General features: G+C 36.6%; 1 pseudogene; it reads left to right on the forward strand.

The window, feature by feature from the left end:
* The first annotated feature begins 3,320 nt into the window (after positions 1–3,320).
* LOC118556320 lies at positions 3,321–6,089 on the forward strand (annotated as a pseudogene).
* The last annotated feature ends 1,642 nt before the right edge of the window (positions 6,090–7,731 follow it).

Below are 7,731 nucleotides of genomic sequence, written 5' to 3' on the forward strand. Positions count from 1 at the left end.
GTTTACCCCAATAACATTCTACCAGATTATAGCTAATGCCAGCACAATGACATGCAAAGCTGGTTGAATTCACTGCTTGTCGCTCTAATCACCACTTTGTTCCACATCATGGGACAAAAAGATCTGTAGAAATATGCAAAAGTCTCTTTGAGTTATGACTGCATTGTTGTAAGCCAATGTCAATTGTGTAGTCACTGTTTATTTTCTAGCTCTTAACTTTTTGATACGTGAACATCAATGGGTGAATTATATTTATTAAGAATGTGAGTTTCATGTATTGATGACCTGAAGTGATTGATAAAAACAAATGATTAAAATGCTGAAAGTGTGATCATTACATACAATGTCCCACCCAGAGGTGGTAACTGTAACTAGTTACATTTACGCACTTACATTTATTTGACCAACTTGTTGAGCAAAATGTACTTTTAGGAATTGTTTTACTGCACTGTACTTTTACTTGAGTAACATTATTACTCAAGTATCGCTACTCTTACTTGAGTAAAATTTCTCGCTACTCTACCTACTGTGAGTAACTTCGTGAATAAAGAACATTATTTTTAACCAAAAAATGCACCAGAGAAACAAAAACCGAGAGTTTATGTTAAAGTGAGACTTCTTATTTGTATACAAGCTTTGCTATTTTAATGTTATTTTCTATCTAGTGTGCTCAATGAGGCATCTGGAGGTCAAATGAATGTACAGTAAATATTGTCATTGGAAGTACTTTGCGCTGTTCTGACATTGTATTAGGGTTGGACGATACAATAATATATATCAATCGATAGACGTAAAAGTGATGATAGAAAAAAAGGGTCAATAAAAGGTTCAATAGAATAAGTTTTTACTTCCTTTTACATTCTAGCCATATAGGTTAATACTACAGTCGTTACATCCACCCCAACCAATCACAACGCAGATCCAGGAACGCTCAGTCACCAAGCTCCGCCCCCTTCAAAGAGTTCAGAGAGCACACGTTCTTTTTTTTCCTTTTATAAAAAACTTCCAGTTTTGGTAAAAAGTTGGTTGAATAAAGGGTTGAGTTTGAATTCAGTGTTTGTGTGTTCTGTATATAAAAATAGGTTGCAAAGCAACAGCATAAAATGGCCAGGGCTACAAATATATATATATTTTTTTATTTGTTGATGATTAACGATATCGACCAACATGATTTCTATTTTATCAATATGCTTTTTTTCCCCCAAATTGTCCAGCCCTACACTGTACATAAATTAACTGCTGTAAGTATTGCTTTCAGGTGTAATATTGAAAAAAATTTTTTTAGAAAAGTTTATTTTGTCTTTAAAATACCAGAATTTGCACATAACTTTACATTTTTGTCTGTCTGATTACATTTTTTTGAACATTAAATCATCAGCTGTTATGGTTAGTTACTCAGTACTTGAGTAGCCTTCTTACTGAATACTTTTTTTACTCGAGTAATTTCTTGGCTGACAACTTTTTACTTTTACTCGAGTAAAAATATGTTAAAGTAGTGCTTCTCTTACTTGAGTACAATTTTCAGGTACTCTACCCACCTCGGCTCGCGACATTAGTTTTCTTTAAATATTTATCCTACAGAAATAAAAAAGCAAGAGTCTGTTTCACACCAGTGGCCTAAATCTCTGATTTTCAAGGTTATTGATGGAAAACATGACAATTTATTCCTGAAAGTCTTTGTAAAGCTATGAAATCCTAAATATCTGCAACCAGCACACGCGCACTTTGATCTTTAAAGTAAAGACGCATTTCAATAAATCAGCTTATCAAGAAGTTAATTGCAGCAATTCAATTGAAAAGGTGAAACTTTTAAAGATTAATTACAGGGTTTGTCTAGAAATTTTCATCATTATAGCTTAGAGCTAAAAGTTCCCAAAATTCAGTTTCTCAGAAAATGAGTCTTACATAAGAACATTATAACAATCATTTATAATACAGGAATGTTAGCCTACTAAAACGTACGTCCATGTAACATACAATATAGGTATTTATTACTATTTAGTCAGGGTTGCTTTTGCACATATTACTGCATCAGTCTAATGTAGCATATATATGATCTTCCTGTGGCTCTGCTGACATATTACAGAATGCTTTAACAGCAGTCTTCATCGAACATTGCTGGGTCAGCTGCCTGTCTCTCATACTCATCTTGACAATGCATCTTTTTCTCTGATCAGGAGAGTTTCCACAGAAAATGGCCATTGAACCAGACGGGGGTCAGTTGCAACATGTGCCCCTTTTCCAGTAGCACTAACTTAGGGTGGTTTGCTTACTTAGAACCGTTACCATTTCTAGTACCTGCATTCAGATGCGTTTGTCTAATCCAAACCATCTCTGTGTAGTAGAGTCAAATGCAAACTGTCCCCGGTCTCCCCTTACTGGCATTTCTGGCAGTTCGACAAGTTCCTTCCTGGTATATCTATTTTCTAAGCAATGCATTATTTGTCTTGTACTTTTTCCAGCGACTTAAAAGACTTAAAAGTTGATATTTTCTTTGCTATTGACCTCATATTTATTTGCAACCAAGGTCTATGTGTTTGGGCTTATGCATTTCATTTAGGTTACATTTCTGCTTTCGTTTAAACCATTACTGTCCAGTGGCGGCTGGTGAGAAAAATTCTTGGTGGGGCTGGTCAATAGATTTCCCTGCCTAACCCACATGCATTCAAATTAAAAATCAGAAAATTACTACAATTCCACAATAAACATTTAATTCCCTTCTCAGATTTTACACATACAGTTAACCATTTACAGCAATTTTAGGTCTTATTTTTGAAATGAACAGTATGAGATACAACAGTTATTTTTTTTTTCTCATGACAGTAATACCGTCATGAAAAAAAGATGACAGCCTTTTTTTTTCCAGCAGAGCACTGGAAAAAAAAAAAATTAACAACTGACCGTCTTATTGTTCCAGAACCTCCCAAAAAATCTGTTTTTTATGATCAAAATTGTGGCTTTAACCTTCTAAAGCAAAAAATAAATAGCACAACACTCCAGTGAGCTGCGTCTAAAATGTTATTTTAATTAGTTGCGCTTCCTTTTAAATCATACTTGTATTTGCATATATTTAAAATGATAAATGCATTAAAACGTATATATTACATAAAGTCAAGGTGAGCTCTGACTCTTCTAGTTCAAAGGTCAGTCCAGGTAGCGAGGTTGCTGATCCCTGTTCTGAAATAGTAAAGTATTTAAAGTTTTAATTCAAGTAAAAACATTACCCTTCATTTAAAACAACAGATCATCATTATTTGAGCGCATTTTAAAGCTCACCCTTTGAGAAGGGAAAAGTCGGGAACCTGTGGTGCGGGGCGCAGCTGCGGTCGATTTTCAGTGTGACACACGAGTTGCAATCTTTATTTGTTTCCCCCCCTTGGTTCGATTGGAAGTCATGGCTGGTCCTGACCTGATAAGAACCGTCCTGTACACCATCAATAACCTTTTGCAGCAGGAGAAGTACAAAGCCGCCCTGGCCGTGGTGAAAGGATTCAGGAACGGAGCCGTGTGAGTGAAACACAAACGGGGAGCTAGCTTAGCGTCGCTTCTTAAAACACTCCTCTGAATCCGGCCATCAGCTGCAGGACCTCTGCGTCCTGTCATCCGTCCCGTCCCCACTGCACCGCTAACTGCGACAAACCACACAGCGTTTGCAGGCTGTATAACTGTCAGGCTGTTGCTTTGTTGTTTTCACCGACTAAATCCTGTTTTTTTTGTAGATATGGAGCAAAGATCAGAGCGCCGCATGCCCTGGTTATGACGTTTCTGTTCAGAAGCGGCAGGTCAGTAACTACATTAATGGGAGCATTTCCCTTAATATTCCCTTGTTTGTGCACTTGTTGTGTGAACCGATGCTTTTTTTTTTCTTTCTCTCCATCCTCTATTGTAGTTTGAAAGATAAACTTCGGGCCATTTTGAAAGCCACATACACGCACTCCAGGAATCTCGCCTGCTTTGTGTTCACATACAAAGGACTGCAGGCCTTGCAGCAGAAGATCCAAGGAAAGAGTCTACAGTCCCACTCCTTCCTCGCTGCCTGTGTCGGAGGGTGGCTGGTGTTCGGAGACAACAACAATATTAACAGCCAGGTAGAGGACGAGGCGCTGCATAACCCAACATAACAAATGCTTCATGCAAGTTCATTAAGTTTTTCTGTTGTGTTCTGGGTTAATAAACCTTGGAATAAGAGAAAAGATAAACATAAATTAGGGATGCACGATATATCGGCATCAGCATATGTTAGTCTCTTTTTCTTTTAGCGTTTTGGTACCGACAGGTGAAACCGGGCCAATATTTTCAACCGTTGTTTATTTCCATCTAGTTGTCCTCTGTGCCTGTGTTTCAGGGGAGGGGAGGGGGTCTGCCGGCCATGCGGGGTTTCTTTGGTCATGTGACAGTGATGCATCGCAGCAAGGATTGTGGTTTTTTTAAACGAAGCAGGGATGCAAAGTCAGCAGTGTGGTCATTTTTTTACTGCGGTTGCATCCCTACTAAAGATTGTTGTTTCAACTTTAGACTAAGTCAAGAAGAAGATATATAGAGCACGCCTTCATTAGAGGGAAAAAACATCTCTTTTCTTGTTATCAACAATCATCAATCCTCCCCACAAAAAAAGTGACTAATTCTAATGATTCTAATCATAAAGCTTTGAGATGTGACCACTAGTGCTTCTCCCTCCGCCTCCTACATACTTCTTGTCAACGCCGGCGTTCCGCAGGGATGTGTCCTGAGCCCCATGGTATGCACCCAGTTCAATCACCACTGTAAATGATCCCTACAGAGAAAGATGAGAGGCTGGTTATTATCTTCTAGTGACGACTAGTCAGGCCGTTTAATGTCAGCAGGACCAGGGAGCGCATTGTGTGCTTCAGGAAGCTGCAGGGTGAAAAGCAGTGCCCCGACCACCTCGAGAGGTTTGTGGAGAGAGACAACTGCTTCAGGGTTTTAATTAACAACTGAGCTGGGTACATTGCATAAATGAGATCACACGATCATAGGGTTTTCTTTTTGACGACGACTGAGGAGGTTCGACGTGGACTCTGGAGTCTTCACCATTTTCTCTTTGTGGACCTTGAAGGTGTTTTGGTAGGCTGTATGTTGGACCCGGTATGAAAGTTTTATTTCTATATATCACAGGACTGAACTGCCAGTTGGGCCACATTTCTTCTGAAAGAGCTGTAATAGGAAGACACTGAAGTTCAGTAGATCTGTGGCATTTGTACAGCAACATCTGAACACACATTAGTAGACTGAAGAACAGTTTCTATCAGCAAGTCATATCAAACTGATGAAAAGCATAACCCCTCTGTATTAATTGAGTAATGTTACATTCACTTCAGATGTAAATTTACATTAGATCCTTACATCCTAACTTCTGCTTGTTATTGTTAATATATAAGTATTATATACCATACATTAAAATGCCCTTTCACAGTCATTATTTGTATTTATTCAGTTAATAATGTTTATTTTCAACTTAAGGCGAAAAGTTAATTTAAAAAAAAAATATACCCTTTTCATTAGTGTTTCATGGCTTATCGTGCATAACAATACATTTTCAGTAGAAGTAATGTTTCAAACTAAAGTTTTGTGATTTTTTCTATTTTTGTTGTAGATTACTAATTTCAGTCACAGGTTTAATCTCTAACTTGATTCACCGAGTCCTTTCTGCATCCTGACGATTCTTTATGTTTCCAGGGGGATGATTTGAGTTCCTGGGTTTTAACAGTTTTTCCCCTTTTAATTTTTTCACCCTTTAAACTTCAGATCAACATGTACCTGCTGTCCAGAATCCTGTTCGCCTTGTCTCGGCTTGGCTGTTGAAAAAGGATTCGTCCCTGCACCCAAGCAAGACCCTTTCCCTCTCTTTGCCACGCTGGTGTGGGGCATTGTGTTGTGGTTGTTCGAGTATTACCCCACACACCCGTTCAACCCTCGCTTCAGTTCCTCCATGAATTATCTCTATCATGACAGCAATGTGTGGCACGACCATTTCAGACTTCCTAGTTTATAATAAGCCAAGGACTGCCGGTTTCTCAGAAATAAGCTTCAGGCTTTTTCCTTTACTTTTGGTCTTTCTGATGGAATAATTGTATATATTTTTTTTAGAATCAAAATTAGATAAACATAATTAATTTGTTGCCTTTTTTAACTTTATCTTTATATGACACTGTGCCTTGACTTTTAATTAAACTTTTAATTTATTTAGTTGTATATGTGTATGTGAAATTTGTTTATATTTGCAAAGCACTACTCTCATTTACAATGGACGATACATTGTATGATTATGTTCTTTGTGGGTTTTGTTTTGTGGGGGGGGGGGTTCTATTGCAATCTTCAGGAATATTAAATGAAATGAAACAAATGGCTTATTTGTTTAGAAAACTGTGATAAAGACAATGTTTAATACATTTGATTGGAGATTTGGGATTAAAATTGTATTAAAAAAAATGAATATTACACATATCCAGTATTTAATGTAAGTTGTTAATGCTGCTATAAAATTAAAGAACTTGCTAAAATTAAAGAAAACTAAATAACCTGACTCAAATGAATCAAAAAAGGATTAATTAGTTTAAAGGGTTCTGTTTTACCTTTCTGTGTAAAACTAAGTTGGTGAAATTATTAAAAAAACATGTTAAACAGGATAAGATACCAAAGTAAGGGACATTTCCAGTGACCAGGGAAAACTAACTGAAATCATTATTACACGTTTACTATTTCTTTTGCATCATCTTATAGTGTAGGCAAAAATAAATGAACTGAATAAGTGCTTGCTTTGTTGTAGAAGTGTTTATTGAACTGCAAGAAGTACTTTTTTTTTTTACTGTGCATGTTTAAAGACAAAAAAGGTACTTAAATTAGATTTGAAGCACCAGGGGACCCACATTGTGTTATCATTATTATTCTATTAGTATTTTATTATTATTACTTATTAGACATAAATTATCCCTCATAATACTGACCGTTCCCAAAGTGTGAACTCCTCCAGGCAGCAGATTAAAAAAAAGGTGTGCATCACAACACAGGCACCTGATACTTGAAGGCGTGTCATAATTATACATTTACTGAGGGCTGAAGGAACTCTTGGTTCAGTAAAACCTGTTTTGTGTTCATTTATAAAAAGCCGGTATAACAGCTTTCTGCAACTCTTATGTACAGTAGATATATCCAGCTTTAACGTATCATTGGCAAAAAAAAAAAAAAAGTCAAAATCCTGTTTTTGAAAACTGCAAACTGTAATTACCTTCCATTAACATAAAAAAAAAAATTCTACCTGTAATAAAAACAACGTAATTCAGACTAAACAAATTATGGCACCAGACTGTCATGTGCGATTTGTTGACAGCAATCTGGGGATTTAGGACTGCAGTAGAATTGTCGACACATAAATATAGGTGTGATTTTTGATTGTGCTTTTTCGCTGGAGCGTCTTAAGACAATTTAAAAACTTAGATTTGTGGTGTCAACAAGTAAACTAGAGTTAATTAATGCAATTATATTGTTTTAATGGTTTGCTTACTTGATTCAACAGGAACGGCATCGATTCATCTTCAAGTTGTCAAAAACTCTGCTGACTCGCACACAAAACAGAGGAACTCATAAGATCAATCAATCAATCAATCAAACGAAATACTTTTCTAAGGCGTTTCACACAGGCACAGATTGATCAAAGTGCTGTACAGATATAAAAAACACAAAAATAGTAGCACAAATAAATAAATCAGCTGT

This window comes from Fundulus heteroclitus, unplaced genomic scaffold (genome assembly GCF_011125445.2).
Source record: "Fundulus heteroclitus isolate FHET01 unplaced genomic scaffold, MU-UCD_Fhet_4.1 scaffold_445, whole genome shotgun sequence".
Classification (NCBI taxonomy): domain Eukaryota; kingdom Metazoa; phylum Chordata; class Actinopteri; order Cyprinodontiformes; family Fundulidae; genus Fundulus; species Fundulus heteroclitus.